Source organism: Danaus plexippus, chromosome 25 (genome assembly GCF_018135715.1).
Source record: "Danaus plexippus chromosome 25, MEX_DaPlex, whole genome shotgun sequence".
In the NCBI taxonomy this organism is placed as follows: Eukaryota; Metazoa; Arthropoda; class Insecta; order Lepidoptera; family Nymphalidae; genus Danaus; species Danaus plexippus.
In genome coordinates this window covers 364,481-384,315 of record NC_083553.1, presented here as the reverse complement: position 1 = coordinate 384,315, position 19,835 = coordinate 364,481, and the positions used below count along the sequence as shown (strand labels likewise).

Genomic DNA, 19,835 nt, shown 5'->3' with positions numbered 1-19,835 from the left:
ACGGTCGTGCAAGTTTAAACTAACTTCTTGTAGGCCACCTGTAGCTGAAGTAGCTACAGGTCGTCTATGTAACAACCGTTGCACACCAGAAACTTGTATACATTTCTCTGTTGGAATGTTAATGAATATTGTTTTTTATTAAATAAGGTTAATAATTAATAATTTTTCCTCCATTTAAAAATAGATATAATATTCCTTGTTCATAACTCCGTTGAGTTATGTGGGCAATTTGAATAAAAAATGTTACTGTGTTTTTGTTAGTATTTGTATTTTTTTAACATCACAAATCAAACAGTTTATTTGTCTATAACTAACGAGACAATCATAAATAAACACTTTTAGCAGCCTAATAATAATTCTATTAACAGACTATCACGATTGTTTGTCATTATACAACACTGTCCAAGATTGCAAAAGTCAAATATTACAGAAAAAAACTCTAATAATGTAATAATAATTTAATATGAAAGAAAAGTTACGGTTATAGGCTAGTTTATTTTATTCTACCTACTATAATGCCTTTAAAAGCCACAACATAAACCATATTGATCACAAACATTTGTGCTATCGTGTGATAATCTTGTAAAGATGAGAGTGTTATATAGTAAGTATATTATTATTTACACGCTGCTTATTACTGAGTGTTAAAGAACGACCCATCTCACTTTCTAATTACGTAAAGCTTTGGTATTATTTAAAATTTAAATTGATCGTGTCGTCATCCGCCTGAAATAAGCTTTTTGTTATTTTGTGTTAACAAAAATAAAATGGACCTAGAAAGTGATAAAGAATTATTATATATTCTACAACCGCTGCTTGGTCGTTTTAAATATACAACATTAAAGTAAAGTTGTTTTAAATATTTTTATTGTTTCAATAATCTGAATTCATTCATCAGTTGCTTTGATATAAAATGTTATCTGTTACAGTTATATTGAGTGTCTTTTTGATGTTCTCGATGGCCAACAGTGTATGTATTTGTCCTCCGGGGTACGCTCCAGTTTGTGCTACTAATTGTAGAACCTATAACAACCCATGCCAGTGAGTCATCTGAATGACATCTTAGATCTGATTAGAAAAAAAGATATCAATTTCCCTCGTACAATTATGCATTCTTAAATCCCTATATATGAATGCATCAATCCATAGAAAACTAGTTTATTCATATTTTATTATTCATTTATTTTTATAATTCTGTTTTTTTACTTTGTATTAATTTTTTTTAATTATTAATGTTTTCAGAATGAGGTGTGCCGGGGCAAGACTTAAGCATAGAGGCAGTTGTTGAAGTTGTTTGCTGTGTTATGATTTTGCCTTTTGCATATTACCTTTTTATAGTTTATACGCAATACTTATAATTAGGGTAATTGGTGCTTAGATGTCAATGGTTTAATAAAGTTATGAAAAAGATATAAAATTAAAAAGAAAATGCATGTTTTCGACAAATGTGCTTCTGTAATTATCTATGTTTACTAGGATACAATCAGAAATATTGTATGACAAATCGTATTGATGTATAAATAATTTAAATTACTTTTTACAATCAAAATAATTACAGCAAGGTTTATTTTTTTTTATTTGTTTATTCATACTCATTGTCAATTTCCGTAATCGTTTTAAATTTAGTTTATTTAAAGGCCTTACCTGAATTGTTCTTACTAAGACCAAGTTTATGAATTTCTTTTTAAACATTTATTAAATTTATAACTATTAAATCTGGCTTTTATTTGTTTCATAGTTCTACGATATAAAAAAATTTAGAGAAGATATAATGATTTTTTGAGTAAAATTATAATTATAGCCTTTTTAAAATTATAATAGTAACCTTCATGTTCTATGAAGTAATAAAGCCTCAAAAGTGTAGAGCTACAACAACAACAACAATAGCGTAGAATAAGAAATTTGAACAATTATTGCCGTTTGTCATACAAATGTTTTAATTGTAGCTAATTTCAATGGCTATAACATCGATATTTTGCAAAGTATTAACAAATTAAATATTAAATTTGATTTTTAAAGTAGATGTAAAATTATTCTCGTTTAACAAAACAACTCGGCTTAGCAAAAAGGAAAGTTGTGTTTTATGTTTTCGTAGAATACTTTTATTTTGTTTCGTGATTCTATCCCACAGATGTATGAAAGCTTTGTTTTCGGTAGCCAGTTCTTTTTTTGTGTTATTCTAAGAGATTTATTTTAATGGATTTTTTCATCCAAATGAAGAAAACTTAAACTTAACATAAACTTACGGATATAAAATGGTATAAAAAAGACGTACAAATTTAATAAGGGATTGTGTCGTATATTCATATTTTAATTAAATTGTTTATTGACATGTCACTTATAGCCTGGAACAAGAATATTCAACTTTCTTGGTCGCGATTTACAAGACGTGTTCAATAAAATAACAAGGTGATCCAAATGTAAACAGGAACGTTTTTTTTTGAAAAAATAATCTCATTGTTGCTCATATTTTAAACAATCCTTTTACTAAATGACATCGTTTCAGTGAATTTAAAGAAAATTTTTGCTCTACGTCACCAGATACAGTCATAAAGACATCTTAGTTACGGTTTTTGGTAAGCACAATTCTTTACTGTTTCTCCAACTTGTTTTTAGACATTCTTATTAACATCAAAGTTCTATTTGCTTTTGGTACAGAATCTGGATATATTTCATTACATATAAACACTACAAGGTCGCAGCAGATTCAAAATGCTTTAGTGGAGCTACAGTGACGTGGAACAAAATTTAGTTTTACTTAAACAAAAATATAAAAATATAAAGTTAAGTAAAAAATACATCTACGCGAGCAATATTTGAACCTGAACCACCGAAAAGTGTTGAAAGCAATATATTACTGCTTTTATATTTGTAATGTATCAGTAGGGTGTACTTTATGTATCCCGACGACACTGCCGACCACACTATGGTAGTGTGTCCGGCGTGGCAAAATGAGCGCCGTGCACTCACTGCGGCGCTCGGCGGGAGGATCCTCTCGCTTCCAAGTTTGGTCGAGGCCATGATTGGTAGCGATGAGGCTTGGGAGGCTGCCGCTTGCTTCGCCGAAGCAGTAATGTCGGCGAAGGAAGCCGCGGAGAGGGAGCGGGAGGAGGATGCTCTAGCCGCTTCCATCCGGCGTAGACGTACGGGTCGGAGGAGACGGGTGAACCCGTAAACGCCTTTCTTCGACGACCTGGAGGTTCGACCAGCCTGTGTCAAATGGCACTGACGCAGACATTGCACCTGGTCACCATGTTTGGGGATTATCTCGGCTTTCCCGGGTAGTCCCCCATCGGCGCGGTAGTCCGGCACAGTAGCCGGGCGGCCCGGGGGTGAATTGGTGAATTGCTACAGCAGGTCCCAAATCACCCTAAATACGAGCAGGAAGGGAAGCCGGGGAGTTTTAGTGGGTATTCCCAGTGCCAATACCATCAGGCGCTGGGCGACCCCCACACAAAACTCATTGTCGAGCCAGGGCAGTGAGTATTCTGTAAGCGTATTTCTCCCCGAAAAAAAAAAGGGTGTACTTTATTTATAAGCTTAAAATGTCTTAACTATTTAAAAAATAATTATACACATAGTTTCATTTGTTATTATGATATTAAATCCATTATTCCATAGTTTGTTAATCACAGAAAAATGTTAAGATATTTTACTAAGTTTAATAATCATTCAACATTTTTTTGTGGGAATACGGTTATAATATTTATAAGCAACTAATGAATTATAAGACTTAAGATGAGCTGATAATATTTTGTATCTCCACGTCACAAGCACACAATTATTTTACAAAGTTAAAAAAAGCTTCTTAAAACCAATTCGTGTTTTAACTGCTCTACACACTGAAATTTTATTAACATATTTTATATATACATATATTTTATGTACTTACATTAAGTTACTCTATTAACTCAACTGCTTTAAATTTTTCAGCAACATTAACTTAAAGTGTTTTTAACTGCATCCAGACTCCTTTCCGCTGTTTTTGTTGTTAAGCATTACCGCTGAGAACAGTTTGGCGCTTATCCAGATTTGTTTAGATTGCACTCTGCGTCTTAAGTTTTACAAAGTTGTGTTTAATTTTATTAAAATTAAGTTCCATCATCTTATATACACAAAAACTATAAAATGATCTTATGACAACAAAGAAATATTTAATATACTGTTTCAATTCATTTTAAATTATTAATATAATAAGAAAACTCTCTCATATACGAGGCTGCTAGGGGTTCGTAAGCAAATACATTTTTAGAATCTTGTCTGGTCCTGTTTGAGTTTGATAATTTATTTTATTTTATTTATTTTTATATTAAAGGTTGCAAATTTGCAGACAGCCTACCCGATGGAAGGTAGTCACCGTCGCCCATGGACATCTGCAATATAAGAGATGTTGCTGGTACATCACTGACTTTGATTGTGGATGAGAAAGAGGAAAAGGTGGGAATTGGGAAGGGGTAGGAACATTGAAAGGGCACCGGCTCTCTCACTCATAACACGAAACCTAGTCATTAAAGAAAAGACCACTTCACGCCGATCTTTTGTGAGAAGATGGTACTTCCCCGGTCTGGCCAGTCTATGTTGGAACTGTAGTAACTAGACCACAGCTAGGCTTTACCACCTTTACTAATCTCATTCAGGATCGCGTGATTATGTCACCTGAAGTTAATGCATAAAAAGGGATCCATCATACAGAACTATCTAAAAGAATAGAAACAAACAGAATAAAAATTAGGGTACTCTCTTTATTCCGTATAGTCTTTCCACCTATCCCGACAAATCGATATTTCTGACTATATTATATATATATTAAGTATAGAGTTAATAAGCATTTACTAAGATTATAACTGAAACGCTTCCGGCTTCATTACCTCTTACTATCAGACCAAATGGCATTAAAGCAATATTCAGTTAAAATATAAAAAATAGGTATCAAAAAAAATATTCTGTAGATATAAAGGTATATTTCTAGCTGAGAAATAATAAAGAAATCTATTATTCTGCTATTTAAAAAGAGCAATTCCTGATAAGAAAGACAGCTTTTGATGAAACTTTCAAAGTCTCCAGCTGGCTAAGTCATCAGACTAAGTTTTAGTTTATAATTTATTTAAATCCCTTGCAGTTCCCTAAGGAACACACCATGAAAGTTATATTTGATTTAAAGTCACTTGTCACAAACCATAGATGGCGCTGCCAAATGTTTATCACTACTACTATATTTAATAGTGTTATATATACCTGAGTAAGGTAAGATTATTTCCAAATATATTTTTGTGGCAACCAGATGCTAGATGAGTCTCCATCCTTTTGTTGCAGACCTTCCCGTATCCAAATGAAGCGATGCTCTTCCTCATTCCTATTGCAGAAAAGGATTGGAACAGTTTTTCTTGCTTCTGGGTTTCTTTCCACTCACGATTGGATTATTATTACGGCGAGTGCGGTGAGGCTGTTGCTAAACTAGTATATCGACCGCCTTTCTTTTCAATTCCACCTAGTATCACGTGGAATTATAGGACAATAAAATCCAATTTTTATTAAAACAAATAAATATATATTTGATCGTTACCGTGCAGTTTGTCCCAGAAATACTTACTAAAGTCATTACATTTAATAAGGTCTGTAACCATTCAGTTTACAGACTTCATAATGTGCCACGTCCTTGAGAACAATCTGGCGCTTATCCAGTTAAAGAAAAGTTAGAGATCCTAAATAATGTGGAATTAATTGAATATTAAAATATAATGTATTTGAAACTCTATATTACAGGGCACGATATGTCGATTTTGACGATACTTTAATGTGTGTTTTCTTCAAGTGACAATTTCTATTCAACTAATATAAACTGTTAAGCTCAAATGATATGACGTTGTATATGATGCAGAACTATTCTAGAGGCTCAGTTAACAAATTCACGATATTAGTTGTTAGCATTTCATTGAATTTCAATCGTCAATAATCATTCAACTTCAATCGTTTATTACTTAAGTTAAATTATATATATGAAAGATATATTGTAACTTTAAAGGCGAGGGATAAATTTCATATATTTTTTAAAGAAAGCCTGAGATATAATACTGAAACCTTTTCAAATTATAATTTATTGCACATCACATAAAAGTCAAGAAAGTCATTTTCATAATGCATGCGTCGTGACTGCAAACAAGTTGGTGACTGTGAATAATCGAGTTACACACTATAAGTCATATATAAAAATAAAAATCACCAAGATGTAGATGGAACAGTTAAAAGAGATATTAAATTTCTAAGAATGTGTAACATTCTTAAAATATGTGGATAGAATAAACTTTAATAATATATGATTATTACTAGATAAAAGTTTTACAGCCTTTTGGTTCTTAAAATATTTTGTTTAATGAATTTTCACTGCAATTGTTTTAAACTCCTCTAATCAGTTTGGGCTTCTTCAGAAAAGAAAAACAAATAGGAAATCGAAAATGTCTTTTTTAGTCTTTTAAAAAATTAAGATTTCATGAGGGCATACTTTATCGAATTCAATAATATTTAAAATATAATCAAGGCAACTTAAAGCATAATTCTAAGTTAAATATTCTGCAGCATAAATATTGCTATCACTTCAAATGATTTATGCGTATAAAACAGGAGTACCTTATGTTATCTTTGCAAGGGTAGGTAGGTGAACGAAGGTAATATGAATTGAGATTAGGATGCAGTGTGAGGGATGCCATACCTTATTGAAAAATGATCGTGGTCTCATCTATGATAAGTTTATAAATTAATTTATACCATTTTTTCAAACAAATGAGCAATTATCTTTAAAATTGTTTATAAATTTTTAAAATATAATTTTATATAGGGTGACGTGTTTAGAATTATTACTAACATAAACTAACAATAAATAATATAAATAGGATCATGGTAACATATAATGTTACAGTGAATAATTTTCTGGCAGTGATTACTTTGATTATATAATAAAAATGCCAAAATTTTATGTTTTATTAAGAATATATTTGTTTCCCATATATCGAGGTGACATCGAGCTAGTGCAGAACCAACAAGGCTTTTTTTTATAAAATATTTTGGCTAATTGATGCTGTTACCTCGGCAATATCCGAATATCCTTAAATTTTAATCATATAAATTCATTTTCTAAATATTTATGCTAACTGTAGAACGTTGATGAACTATATCATTAAATATTGGAACCTGAAGAAAAAGTTGTTACGGGTTTAGTTTTCTGTGATTAATTTATTGTTGGTAAATATTTGCTGATATTAATATGTTGAGAAAAGATGACTACGCAATGTATGAACAAATTGAAAACGTGCTCCGCGGTTAAGAGTAATCTCTCGTTATTATATAAAACAATATAAATAATAAAAAGCAAATATTTTAATAACTGATATTTGTTAAACAAAACATATGTTATTAGGCAAACGAGTATTTAGCAATTATATTTTATATATCCCTGAAGATTTGGCAAATGTTTACGTTACATTTAAATACCTAAGGAAAATTACAAAAGTTTGAGAAAGTGTGCCGGCGATAGGATTACTAGTAATAAAATGTTGGGGTCAAGGTACCACCCATAACTTAGAGTTATGATGGATGCATAGAGAAATAGATTTACATAACATTTACAATTGTATTAAAAAAAAAAAAAATTATAAACTGAATGTATCATTACATACTCGTACATGGTGGGGAGAGACCCAATATCCTTCTATTTCGATTTCTATTTTTAGTTAAAAGATCTAAGAACGAACAAAAAATGTTGTAAAGAGTGAGGCCAAGAAGACAAGTGCGTTATTATTTCAGTTTCACAAGTAACATTTCAAAAATTAATCGTTCGGCGTCAGTTCTGAAGATAGCGATGGATACGTAAGAATTCACTCACTATTGACATTTTTTCATTGATTTGTAGCAGGGTGTATGCAATGTTTTGATAAAACAGGAAACTTTTCTCCTTCAAGTGGAGCCGTTTTTCTTCGATTTCATCTTTAAAACGCTCGAATAACATTGTAATATTATTAGCTGTTTATGGTTTATCCTTTTTAAGTTGATTTTGTACTCGTGTGGCACCTATTTTGAACATTTCCCAATATTCTTTCAGTATATGTCCATCACGTTTCTTTCATAATTTTAGGGGTTCGTCTATATTAATCAACTCCAGTTTATAGTTTTGTGAACTTTTTTTGACGTTTTCGTTCGTAATAGTCTCATTGAGTCTCTGCGTGCATAGTCGTCGGTGCTTATTTCGTTTCGTAAATTTTTTTTTAAAACTACTTCTCAGCGTTTCGATTTTTCTGGTGCAAAGCTGAAAATATGTTTATTAAGCCTAGCCTTGGCTCCAATAGAATTTTTTCATCTAAAAGGTCAAGGTTTAATAAACACATGAAATTCTTTTTATTATTATTTTTTTCTTTTTTTCTTGTTAACAAAGATTTTTGTAATAAAAATGTTCTAATTCAGAAAATAGTCGTGTGATATCATCACAATCATTGTTCAGTTGATCAGTTTCAATAAATAGAAATTAGTTGTAAGTAGAAAAGAAAACATCAACAATTCGCCTCTTATCTAACAAACAATATATTCATATATTATCATAGATTTCACTTTTACGAAGTCTTTTAACTAATTATTGATCCTGGTTACCGTATTCTGTAGTTTTAAAATAACTTAATATCAAGAATGTATATAAGTTATAGTTTGTATGTGCGTTATATGGTGCTAAAAGTGTGCTTTGAGTTTTCTTTTGTTTGTTTGAGAGTTTTTAAATTTACGTTAGATGTAAATATTTGGATATAATTGTATCAATTCCATAAAAACTTATTGCGAAATAGTTCTTAATGATTTTCTGTTTTAAGCATGCATTGGTTGTTATGCAGATGGACAAACGACAAAGAAAGTATCGACTACGGCGGAGAAAAGAAATAAGATCAGGATATATTGTTAAGTATAATACATATTAATTGTGATATATAGGATAATTCTTTGGTTGTTAGACAATTATAGACCAAAATAAGTTACTCGAAGAAATGTTTATAAAAGACTACATAAAACTGTGTCCATTTATTTTGGAATATAAGAGAGAAAGGTCTTAAACAACCGTAGGTTAGAACTTGAAAATGCACTCTCCATCAAGAATAAGGATGCATTCCAAGATTAAATACTCATAAAAAAACTGCGTTCAATTCAGAATCATTATTGAACAATGCAGCCATTTATTTTTCATATTAGCTACTACTTTTATCAATAAACAATTATATTTATTGATTAACATATCCAATGTGTATGAAGAAATGGAAGTGAAATAAGTTAACAGGAATAATTGTTAATAACTACGTCGTGATAATTTTAGTTCACAACATATTTTATTATTGAAACAATGGCTTGACTTGCACCAGCCTGCGCTTTTGATTGAAGTGATTTTTATTTAAAGTATAAAAGACGATAAGGGTCTGATTCTTGTTTACCATGTTTTCCGACTTAAGATTGTTTATGTGTTTGTTTGTGCACTCGCCTTAAAGGTATGTTGACGTCTTTCCGCTATCAAACGCTAAAAATATTTTCAAAAATAAATAACTCAAATCCTATTTTTGGAATATAATTATAATTTAATTTCAACTCAAAGTATTTTATTATTTCTATAAATGAATTTTAATTTTTTTATTATACAAATAAGAAAAAAATATTTTTTATAAAGGTCGTTATCTGTTGCATTATGAAGTCAGTATTTTATCATGCCATTGTATTAAGATTTAACATATTTTTACTTACATCAATTACTTTCTTTGTACAGTTACAACTGAATCCCTCTAATAGAGAAACAGGAAATAATATATCATATTTGTTAATTCTTAATCAATTATTATTCCTAGATATTTTGTAGAGCTCTGTCCAAAGAAAAGGGTAGAGAGCTAATCTATCTATGATTATGAGTTATTTGATGAAACAGGCACCTAGTTGGAATAAGTATTTTAATATACTCGTAAATAATCAAGAACATTCGAGGGTCAAAAATGAGTAACTTTTTAATACGTTCGGTGTTCCTGTTTACTGTTCTGTGAATATTGAATTTTGAATTCAACAGTGGTTATAACAAAGTATATCTATATCCTTACATTTCATTATAATAATTATAATCTTGCAAAACTCTATACTATATAACTTATTATTGGACACGTTTTAAAAACTGCAAACAGGTTTGTCATTCTGTATTCGTTCGTCATTACACTTGGAGGAATCACCACTAGTAAAAAGGAATTAATACAATGTTTGTAATTCATATGAAAAATACAGACCCTTAAATAGGACATGACTAAGTGAACGGGCGGAACGCTATACTGGCGAATCAGTTCGTTCATCCAAGAAGATGATCTCGGTAACCGAAATTCCGATCGAGTCGAGGTTTTTTTGTATCGCTTAATTATCTTGGGTGGTTTGTACCAAACTTAAAAAATCCATCGGATAACCAATTTCAACTTTAATGCCGGAAAACGGATCCCGTGTCCAAAAAAAACGGTTCGGTGCTGAAGGGCTGAGATCGCGTCATTCAACTTGTACCGAGTGCTTCTTATGAAGCGAATTGAGAAAAAATGCGGAGGTGTATCTCCTAGTGTAAACTGACTATTTTGTAATTATTGTACCAATACTAAAAATATGTTTATTTTTAATTGTATCTTTTAAAAGAAATCATAAATATTATTTCCTTTTATAATACGCTGAATGTTTTATTGTCTTACAGTAAATAGAGGCAAATTATGTACGTTGCACGTACGTTGCAAGTGGTTGTATCGTTGTATCCAGCAGATCCATTTTGTATAAATTAGCACGTATAATATAAAATTTGTTAGTGTTATAATGAATATGTTATGTTGTATGGTGTTTGCGATGGCGAATAGAGAATGAGACTGCCCCATGTGGTTATTACAGCGTGTGCAGCTAATTGAGAAACGATTGTTGAAGACCGCTAAAATATTATGTGATTGTATAATTTTTGAATATTTCTATTGGAAAGCTATTTTATTGTCCATATAAACGAGTAAAGATTTTTTTTGGTGTAATGATAAAATGACGCAATGTTGAATTTAACAACTTGTTCAAGATATTTACAATTGAACTTTGTAATTTACTGTTATAAATATATAAAAAAATAATTTGTGTTGAATTTAATTCTTCTGCGGGGGAAGTGAAATAAATATTTTTATAGTTATTCAAAAGTGGCTATTTACTTATTTTATAATATAAAATATGAGCCGATACTTTCTAAATAAAAATGAAAATTTCGCTAAAACGTATCTCTGGGTTCTATTCCATGTTATTGCATTCACATCTGATAAGATTGTCAAGAATTTATATTACATTTCTGTAGCAAGTTACTGTCTTTGGTTAGAATATTCTACAGAAAGCTTATTTGATGCAATAATTCAACAGCCACCATAAGTTTATTCGTCATAAAAAACTGATTTTAGTTAAATAAAAAGTATGAGTACACTTAAACGAGCTATGTTTTACAACAGACAGAAAATAAAATATTTGTTATAAAGGAAAAAATCTAATTGAATCCTAAACTTGATCTTGGTTTAAAAATTACAAGGAGGTTCTTACATCTTCTAGGAACTGATAATTGTGGTTTGAGATAAAATATAATACGAGACTTAAAACTCAAAACTGTTTTGTTTATTTCTCAAAGAAAACCTCTTTATTTCACGTTTTTTCTCACAGCTGTTGGAAAAACTTTGTTGTATTTTTGTAAGACGCATTCCATTGTTTTGCATTATCAGAAAATATAACTAACATAATATATCCTTTGATATATGTTATGACTATTCTAATATTTAAAAAATATGCAAAAGCTGCTGAATTAACCATAAATATAAGATTTGTGATGTTTTTTCAGATTTGTTTATTTCGAAACTTTTTAATGACTGTTATATCTTTGTTTTCTTTGTGACATTAATGAAATACTTTTAATCATATGTATAATAAAAACAATATAAACTTAAACATGTTCTAACAATGGTTTATTACTTAAAAAGAATGCTTCTAATTAGTATAAATTTTGTGGGTTGTTAGGATGGTTCATTTAGTTAATATTTATTATATTGCTCTTAAAAATTTCCAGGAGCTTCCAAATGTATACAACGAATTTCCTTTGAAATATATGATTCGATAGAAAGGTGTTCCCGCGAGACCTTATTTGATGCTGTAGAAAACCGAAAACCTTCGTGACCATTTAATATACAAATGGAATTTTGAATGAAAAAAACATCAACATTTAGAAAAATATTATATAGACAAGCTTAGAGTACTTTTCTAGTGACTCTCTAGTAATTCTATAATAAATTCTAATCGTATTGTGTTAAAGTATTACATATCACAAAAACATTATTTAATTTACGAAAGTGATGAGTTTTATGATGCCTTTTCGTTGTATTGTTCTTTACTATGATATTGTGCAAAATAATACATATTTTTTCTGGAAAGTCCATAGAAAATATAATTATTTAATATTTATATGTATTTGTGAAGGTAATTAACAATGATACATGATGCATGTTCGTAATTAAATCATCGTAAATGTTTTAAATAGACATTGAAAATGTGTAATAATTAATAAAAGAAAATTTATCAATAAGTTGGAATAAAAATACTTAATAAAAAATAACTTTAGCGAGTATTTATATAAAGAAACTAAAATTCTTAATCCTTGGATTTCCTCAAGAGATGCCGGGATCATGACATCATACCAACATGTGTCAGAATATCACCTAAAAAAGACATCAAACATAGCGGCAGGATACTCCACTAGGCAAGCAAACGGTTAGTTTGTCATCTTATTAGACGACATCGGTCGGATGCACGGCAGTTTCGCGTAGTAATCCGAGAAATGTGAGTTTCATTTAAATAAAAATACTTGTAAGTACTTCGATATGTATTTTTTTTAACTTCATTGGAGTTGTTTACAATAACATATATATTAAGAATTAAGATATATTAATGTTATGAGTTATAGTAATAGGTCTACTAGAATTAATACGAAAGTAACTTGAGTGAGTTATTTAACTATCCATATAAATTACTCAGAAACATTGAACTTAAAGTGTTGTGGTCACTTGATCCAGAATCCTTTTGACTCTTTTTACAGCAACGCTTTTCCACTGAGAACAATTTGGCTTTCATCCAAGCTTGTTTCTATACATCCTCTGCCATTTTTCGATTTAACTGATTTAAATTCCATTACGCTACGTAATATAAAATAGAAAAAAAGTTCAAAATTATGGTAACATATATTATTATTACTCTCCACAGCTTTTAAATCTTCGTGTGGAGCTCGGAAAACATATCTTACAATTTGTAAAACTTTTATCTTTGTAACTACCATTATAACAGCTTGTATAGCACGATAAATAATCTGGAAGTCAAACTTTTTTGATACTCTGCCAAAATCTTTAAGTAATTTTATATACAATAACTGTTAGGGAGTGGCCCTTATAAATTTAAAGTATGTAAGGTAAGATTTGGGCTTAGGATGACTTCGCTTAGCTGGCACTGCATCAATAGTCAAATTTCCTGTAATGTCCTTAAATAATTTTTAATAATGAATTTAAAAAATATATTTATCTCTAAAAAATAATAAGAGACAATTTTAATTTTCCTTAAAAACTAATAAAAAAGTAACAAAATATTATATTAATTATATATTCGTTATTTTTTTATTAGGTTTTCTTTATCTGTTTAATTTAATTACTTCAACCCAACCCAATCTGATTTTTCTTCTCTATTACACTATGTATGGCGTCATCTTGCGTCATCGTTTATGATATCTCTATGTCGTCAATATCTTTTACAATCACTTACACAGCTGCTCTACTTTTGTAAAAATATTATTTTGCTTTATGTTGCTTCCAAAATACTATGTACTGTGTCCATATAGAATCCGTTCTAAATACATGAACGAGCATCCTATGAAACTCAAATAGGGACAGTACCATACGGAGACGACGGACAATTGGTCAGAGATTTGGTCTAACGTACTACGAAGTTTTAAGTATTCCATTAGGTTACATTGAAGTTTACTCTCTGCAATATTATTTGTTGAAGTTCTATTTCTAAGGGCAATCAGAACCAGCTACAAGACATTGGCTTTAAAGAAATACTAGTTTAAGTGTATTTCAGAAACCGTTAAGAGCAGACTAGTCGTTTACAACAGTCTGGTGTTCTGCTGGCTTAACAAAAATATAACTTCAGATTTACTGACAATATGCAGTTATTATCGGTGAAGTAGAAATGTAATGATTGGATACTTAAAAAATAATTTTGCAATAAATTCAAATTAATAGTTGTTTTATATTTAAATAAATCGTTATTGAGGATTTTAGCGAGTCTATTAAATTTATTAAGATTGTTTTATATTGTGTGACAGTAGTTTAATGATTAACTTAACGCGTATGTAAAATACCAAGACAAATAACTGGTCCTAATGTGATTTTCACTTGCTTGCAATGAAACAAAAATTTGTAATAAATATGATTCATTTTATACAGTAAATATTATTCTTTTAAAACAATATAATAATAACAATGAAAATTGAGATATTAAATTTTGTAAAGAATTAAAACCATATACAAGAACTTCATATATCTAATAAGTACTACATAACTAGTTAATAGTTCGTTGGGGTACTTCATAGTTTTTAAAATGTTCAAGGGTTGTTATCGCATAACCTTATTATGTAGTTTACTTTATCGGCTCTAGGAAATTTCTGAGGGATGTTTTAAGGATGAAAGGAGACATTGAAAGTAATTCTTAGTTAATAAAGTGTTCGAAATATTCAGAAATCTTATGATTTTTAAAATTCCAGCAGCATTTTATTTAAAAACCATTTCCAACCACTGAATAATTTTAAATTTTCTGCACATTTTAAATTACGATGACATCATTTAATTCAGTCATTTATGCGAGGTTGATGACCTGAAAAGACATATATTCTGAAACACTGTCCAACCCACACGGATTCTTCTCATGGCTTTCTCCTTAAAGTTCTCTATTACATGACTCTTGTATAAATCATTATTCACCATAACATTGGCCTTGTCAAAGTTTTGAAAGTCTTGAAGAATCGCTGAGACTGTTGAACATAGCTTCCAAGTCTTGCATAGTTTCCGCTCAGACGGTAATGTTAAGTCAAGCGAAGCGCATAAGAATTTGTCGCTTTATGTTAAATTCACGACAGCTCCCACAATTTTTTTTGAGACGTGTTGAAATCTATTAGTAAATAGTTTCGAAGATCACATTGTTCTCATGGTTACACCATTTGGTGCAATAGAATTAATAAAATCCAAATAGCTTAACAAAAGGGTTTAGAGACAGTCGATGAAGTGTTTGACAATTTAATTAAAATACTTTGAAGTGTATCAAGACTAATCGGATTAGTGAAATGAATTAATAAATGCATTCATAAATTTATTGCTTGTGACAAATTATGGTACTTTAGTCACAGTACTGTATAAAATTTTTCTTGCTTTTTTGCAATAATTATAATAAAATTATAGTCAACATTACTGTTTATCGCAACGAGTTATAGAGGTTTATAAGGTGCAGTCGTGTCTTCAAGCCTAATTGTTTGTAATTCTTATAAATATAATAATTCTTATAAAATTTAAAAAATGAATATATTATTTCGTAAGTATATTTCTCATTTCATTAGTTTAGTGATAAAATAATTTAAACGAAAACATTTGATGATTAAATACAGCGTGTTTTATGTTTACGGGTATGGAACGTCCAAACGTTTTATTGAATAATTTTAATTTCGATCTTAGACTTTCGCGAGTTTTATTCATTTAAATGAAACTAATATATTTCGGATATACTTACTTTTCAGCAACCGTCATCACGGTTGCTAAAAAGTAACCGTAACGTCGGGATTATGTAGTTTTAAAATAATAAAATCCACGTAGTACATGCGAAATATATTAGTTTTATTTAAATTTTAATTTCGACCTTTGTATATGACATAGCTTTGTCACGTTTAATGTGTAGTTTTAATTATTTTGTATGTTTCATAAAGCATTTCATTTTACACAAACAATTTTGTCCGTAATTATTTTACTCTTAATATGAATTTAACAAGACTTGGAAGAACTCAATGGATTAATAATGACATGCGAACAAGGAGCTAGGTAATTGAAAGACCGAATCATTATAATTTACTTTCTCGTTCAACCAGATGCTTCGATAAATTTCAATTATTAATAATTTATTACTTGTTTTTATAAATTTTATTCTATTTAACTAACCCAAGTCTTTCTCCAAATATGTAAATTATAATCAGTCACCCCATTTTCACTTAACTTTATTTTAACTTAACGTTTCATACTACATTGAATAATCAATTGATATAATATAATATTTGTCACCGTTCTAAGGTGTATTTTGTTGATGTTCACAATGGTAATCAGTGAATGCAACTGTCCTCGGGAGTTCCTTCCCGTGTGTGCATCTGATGGGAAAACATATAAAAACATATGCAAATGAGTCATTTATATAACTATCACATGAAAGTTCTTTTTTTGTTCCAAAAATAAAAAAGATGTCAAACGAAGACATACCAACAGAATTCAATAGTTAAGGTTAGCAGTGGACTTATACGAGGGAAATAACGAGTATGTTGCCAACTTAAAGAAAGTATTAAAGTATTGTAAAAGTTACATTAAGTTATAAGAAACATTTCGTATCATCAATAAACATATACAATTGCTTTGAAGTCGGAGAATTGTTTTTATAAATACGCAAAGATTTTGTTATTTTATTTCTAAGCTTTACATAAGCATTTAGCAGGAAGTAATTTAAATGAAAAAAAATCCAGGTTGTTCTGCAAACGGCTGACTATTCAGCATGAGGGCGACTGTAAAACAATCGTTTGAAACATGTTATGATTGTATGATTTTGTAATATTCCTTCTTATTTTAATACCTTTGTAATAAAAATATTATAACGAATTCTGAGCACTGAAAGCGTTTTGTTTTTATTAATCAAAGTAAACATGTAGAGAGCACTAATAATAAATGTATTTCTCGTTTATCAGTTAATTTAAAATAAGTGAAAATTGGAAAACATAGACAAAAAATTCTTTTAAGAAATACTACACGTTTTATTCCCTTCGTCATATTTTTTTATGTTACCTCTCAGTACGAAAGGTACCTATATCAATAAAACAACATTTTGACTGTTAAAATGAACTACTATTATTAGAGAGAAAATAATTTTCTGCGTCATTTATAAATAGTATGCTTTCTCTTTTGTATAAAAAGACCCAAAAGTGTGATTGAACCACAAGACAGTTTCTTAAAAACTCAATACTTAATTTTTTATTATCCTACCTTTACGTATTAATATGTAGCGCCAAATTTATTATACAGGGATCTCGATTAACAGCAACAGTATACGAGCTTTTTTCCATTTAAATAAATATATTTACTATTTTTCCTGTCTCTTAAAACTTTTAAACATGTGGAAATTGAAAATTTTAAATATGTTTCACAATTTTTCTTTCTTTGGAAGTTAAGGTTCATTGTGAAGAAATCCTCATGACACCTAATTGATATTAAATACAATCGACAAAATATCTTAGAATACAATACATAAACAGAATGTTGCTGAAAAAAAAAACATTGTTCACAAAATACAAAAAAACATTTTTGTTATTGTAGGTCACAGTAAAAGGACATTAAAATGTTTACAATAGTGAATTTTCTTTCCACATATATATATATATAAATATATATATATATATATATCTTTATCGACTAGTTATATTGTTTGATGTACACACAAAACAGATTAGTTGAAGTAATTTATAAATTTTTTTTCTCAATTAAGTCAAGATTTAAGATTTTCGCGAGTATTCATTTAAATAAAACTAGTATTATTCGGATTTACTACGCGGATTTTTATTATTTAAAAACTACATAATCCCGACGTTTCGGTTACTTTGCAGCAACCGTGATCACGGGCAGACATGGTGTGAATGTCTGTCAGTTGGTCCTTGTTATTTATCATCTACCGCCATCGATTTCTTAATTTTCTGGCGTACCGCTCTGGATGCCGGCAGAATGCGCTCACGGTGTCTTGAGGTCCTGCGGTGTGGTTACGGACATGGGATTTTATATTTTTAAGAACGGGGTCCCAGGTGTTTGATAGATTCCAGCCATCTTCTCTATTGAAATTGGGATGTTTTTTAATTTCAATAGCCTCGCGAATTAATCTCGGTATATATTTGTCTTCCCGAGCGAGGATTTGAGGTTTATCAAAACGAATGTAGTGGCCTGGTTTGTCCATTGTGTGTTCACACACTGCTGACTTCGACGCGCACCTGTTTTTGATGTCTGAGATGTGTTCTTTAACCCTAGTACCGATGCTCCTCTTCGTCTGTCCAATGTATGACAAGCCACAGTCACAATCGAGTTTGTATACACCCGCTTGTTGTAAAGAAATGTTACTCTTGATTGGTCTCAAGAATTGGCTCACTTTCTTATGTGGTTTGTAAATAGTTTTAATGGAAACCTTCTTCAAGATGTTGCCTATTCTGTCAGTAACTCCCTTCACGTATGGTAGTATCGCAGGATGTCGTTCAACTGTGGGTGGCTTCAGGTGGTTCTTGCGATGCTGGCGAGTAATTATAACATTAATTTAAGTCGGGCAACACAAACATCGGTAACTGTTGTCAATCTGTCAAAACAAACTTTAGATAAAGAAACCATTGAGATTCTTAAAAAAGGATTGAATTTTACACCAGTGCCATCAAAATTACCGTTCGAAGACATTATCTGTAACGTTGAGGAATGTCTTCATAAAAATCAGGTCACGAAAGAAGAGTCTGAAGCAATCCGGCAGGATGTTTCGTATGTTCTGCGCCGGAGCAAATTGCCTCGACAAAATATCTCTCGTCAAGAATCGGTTGCACTCAAACAACTTCGCAACAATGAAGACCTGACTGTCCTCCGTGCAGATAAAGGGAACGCGACCGTAATAATGGATACGAGTGATTATGATAATAAAATAATCGAAATTCTTTCGGATAACTCTATTTATAAAAAAGTTAACAAGGACCCGACAACTAAAGTTTTAACAGAAACAAAATTTTTAATAAATAAATACAGTTCAAAACTCAATCTAGATATCAAATCACTCGTATCATCGTGTGCAAAACCTCCAAAATTGTATGGGTTACCTAAAATCCATAAACAGGATGTTCCATTACGCCCAATAGTAAGCCAGATTGACTCACCCACTTATAAACTGGCTAAATTTCTTTCAAAGATATTATCACCTCTCCGGGGCCACACAAAGTCATTTGTTAAGGATTCCTACCAGTTTGTCAAAGATTTAAAACACCTAAAATTGAGCGAAAATGACAGTATGGTCAGTTTCGATGTACAGTCATTATTCACTAGTATACCTGTTCTTGACTGCATTGAGATTGTAAGAGGTAAGTTAAAGGATAACAATATGCCTATAGAATATGCAGAGTTATTAAAGCATTGCCTAACATCTGGCTATCTCATGTGCAAGGATGAATTCTACATACAAGTAGATGGAGTTGCAATGGGTTCGCCGGTTTCCCCCGTTGTCGCTGACATATTCATGGAGGACTTCGAGGCGCGAGCCCTTTGCTCTCCTCCTATAACACCTTTAATATATAAACGGTATGTAGATGACACCTTCACAATATTAAATAAAAATAAAACATCTGCTTTTCTGAACCATCTTAATTCTATCAATAGTAAGATTCATTTTACTATAGAATTGGAGGCAAATAATTCTTTAGCTTTTCTTGATATACTTATCGT

General features: G+C 30.4%; 1 protein-coding gene and 1 long non-coding RNA gene across 3 annotated transcripts in view; one reads left to right on the top strand and one right to left on the bottom strand.

The window, feature by feature from the left end:
• LOC116775096 (inactive dipeptidyl peptidase 10) overlaps positions 1 to 19,835 on the bottom strand; it is a 489,500-nt gene that overhangs the window by 131,364 nt on the left and 338,301 nt on the right. The gene's annotated exons all lie outside the window — the stretch shown is intronic.
• On the top strand, positions 531 to 1,715 carry LOC116775100 (uncharacterized). The gene is made up of 3 exons (XR_004353804.2): positions 531 to 604; positions 930 to 1,041; positions 1,243 to 1,715. It is a non-coding gene; the product is annotated as an uncharacterized LOC116775100 (long non-coding RNA).